This window comes from Magnolia sinica, chromosome 18, assembly GCF_029962835.1.
Source record: "Magnolia sinica isolate HGM2019 chromosome 18, MsV1, whole genome shotgun sequence".
Lineage (NCBI taxonomy): Eukaryota > Viridiplantae > Streptophyta > Magnoliopsida > Magnoliales > Magnoliaceae > Magnolia > Magnolia sinica.
The window spans coordinates 55549149-55552095 of record NC_080590.1 but is presented as its reverse complement, the minus strand read 5'-3'; the positions used below and the strand labels follow the sequence as shown (position 1 = coordinate 55552095).

The 2947-nt window shown below is 38.6% G+C and overlaps 1 non-coding gene across 1 annotated transcript; it reads left to right on the top strand.

The window, feature by feature from the left end:
• Positions 1 to 1929: 1929 nt before the first annotated feature.
• Positions 1930 to 2036, top strand: LOC131234149 (small nucleolar RNA R71). The gene has a single exon (XR_009165557.1). It is a non-coding gene; the product is annotated as a small nucleolar RNA R71 (small nucleolar RNA).
• Positions 2037 to 2947: the final 911 nt, after the last annotated feature.

Sequence of the window (2947 nt, the reverse complement as noted above, 5' to 3'; positions counted from 1 at the left end):
CAAGGTGAGATGAAATCACCACTGGGTATGTCTCTTCTTGACCTAAATAGGCATATTCTAAATCAGAGGGTAAAGGTTTTAGGTCAAGCTTCGGTGGCTTGAGGTTAGACGATAGAGGCACGACATCAGTTTGGGGCAATTCTTCAAATTGTGGCCTCCACTGGTTAACTTCAAGTACCGGCGCAGTATCAAGCAAGGCACACATCTCCCTAATCATGTCATCATCCAAGTCATGGGAGTGTGCTATGCACGTCTCTAGGGGTCAGAGGATAAGGTCAAAGGCGTTCTATCTTCCACGAAAGAATCAATCATGTTAATATCGTAGAAATCGTCATCATCCTCTAAGTTTCTGCTGTTATTGAAAAAGATGTTTAACTCTAATGTCATATTTCTGAAAGACATAGTTATGACATCATTCATGCAATTGATAATTGCATTTGAAGTGGCAAGGAATTGGCGACCAAGAATGACGGGAATCTAAGTGCTCATGTTCTTGATGGGCTCAGTGTCCAGGATGATAAAATCTACAGGGCAGTAAAATCTATCGACCTAGACCAACACATCCTCAATTATCCCTCTTGGTACACGAACAAAGCGATCAGCAAATTGTAGTGTGGTTAGGGTGGGTTTTAATTCACCCAAACCTAACTGTTTGTATATTGAGTAGGGAATCAAATTAACGCTCGCTCCTAAGTCAAAAAGTGTGTGATCAATTCGATAGTCTTCGATTACACATGATATGGTTGGGCTACCGGGATCTTTGAATTTCTACGGTACGTCTTGCTTCAGGATGACACTCACTTTCTCAGTCAAGAAGATCTTCTTTTGAATACTCTGCCGTCGTTTGGTCGTGCATAGGTCTTTCAGGAATTTTGCATATAAAGGTATTTGTTTTACAGCATCAAGTAGAGGAATGTTGACTTTCACTTGTTTCAACACCTCTAGAATATCCTGAGAGTTAGAGAGAGGTTTTGGTGCAACCAACCGTTAGGAAAATGGAGCAACTGGCTTCTCTAGAAGTTCCGGTTCTAATTTTTATCAGGCATCACTAGATCCATCATTGTTGTCCTCTTCTGACTCTTGAGGCTTTTCGGGCCTAATCGGAAGGGTTTTATCAATAATCTTCCCACTCTTAAGAGTGGTGATGGATTTAGCGTGCTTCATTTGATTTGAAGAGCTTGGGTTGCCAACTTCATATTACAGCTTTGGATTGGGAAGAGGTTGAGCTGGGAGGCTCCCCTTATTCCCAATCGTGTTTTCAGCCTTAAGTCCTTGTAATGTTTTGTTAATGTCTTGCAAGACTTGAAGCATACCCTGATTGAAATGATCTTGCTTTTCAAAATGTTTTAAAATCAGATCCTCTTGAGGTTTCTCTTGTTGTTGTTGTAAAGTTTGATTAAAGAAACCATGAGGGGTATCAGTTTGTCCATTCCTCCAACTAAAATTTGGATATTTTTCCCACCAGGATTGTATGTATTAGAGGTAGGTCCATTGAAAGGTCTTTGATAGTTATTTACTGCATTGGATTGCTCAGTCAGTACCTCTTGAACGGCAGATATGGTTGGACAATTTTCAGTTGTGTGACTGTTACAACCACAAATACCGTAAACAATTTCCTTACCCTTATCCTTCCTTGATTCCATGGCCTCGAATTTCTTTATGAGATTAATCACTTTAGAATTGAGATCATCATCCTCTTTTAGAAGGTATACTCCGCCCATTTCTTTTGATTGAGTAGGCCTAGAAGTGGTATTTGATTTTGGGTATGTGTCCCATGCTTGTGTGTTTTCAGCAAGTCTATCCAAGTAATCCCACACATCATCGACATTTTTATTCATAAATTCTCCATTGCACATTGTCTCGACCAATTGGAGAATGGAAGATGTCAGTCCATCATAAAAAAAAAAGTGTGTAATGTGCCACGTTTCAAATCCATGTTGTGGGCATGAGCTGACAAGGTCCTTGAACCGGTCCCAACATTGGAAGAATGTTTCATCCTCCTTTTGGGCGAAGTTCATAATTGACTTTTTAAGGGTGTTCGTTTTCTAATATGAAAAAAATTTCTTTATGAACTCCCTTGTCATGTCATTCCATGTGCCAATAGGTCGGGGACATAATGAATGTTACCACATCTTAGCTTTCTCTTTCAAAGAAAATGGAAAGAGTTTCAGCCTGATCGTGTCCTCAGACACATTAGGAAAGTATAAAGTGGCTATGATTTCATCAAACTCTTTCAAGTGTAGATATGGATTTTCAGATTCAAGCCCATGAAACTTTGGAAGGAGTTGAATCACCCCTGGCTTGATATTTATGTGTCCCGTATTTTTGAAAAAAACCATGCATGAGGACATACTAACCCCCGCCTGTTGTAAATAATCTCATAAAGTACGAGGTGGGGGTGCTTAATGCACCTCATTCTCATCCTGGATGTCCTCCACCCTAGGTTGGGGTAGAAGAGGTTGATTTGCAGCCATAACCTCAGTTAACTCTAAGGATTTCAAGTGGTTTCTAATCCTGCGATGGGTAGATAACCCCTCAACCAATCCTCCTTGAGACGTAGAGTGTTATCACGAACCCACTTGGGCATGAAACACCCGCAGCCCTCAATTCAAATTCTAAACCTATACCTAAAAGAAAGGATGAAATACAAATCTAAAAAATAAGAGAAAAGAGTTGGAAGGAAGTTACCAAATTAGAAGTCCTAAATTAAGAACCTACAAAACTAAACAAACCAAGTTAATTTCTACAGATAGAAAGTCTAGAAATAGCAGGAGATCCTAAAGTAAACTAGTTTCTAAAAAAGGAAAATTTTCTATAAAAAAAAATAGAAAGTTTTTAAAAACAAATTAGGAAAATTCTAAACCTAAAATAGAAAGACAATTAGTTTCTAAATTAGAAGAAATCCTAGAATTAAAAAGTTTTTAAAGATAAAACCTAATCTAAAATA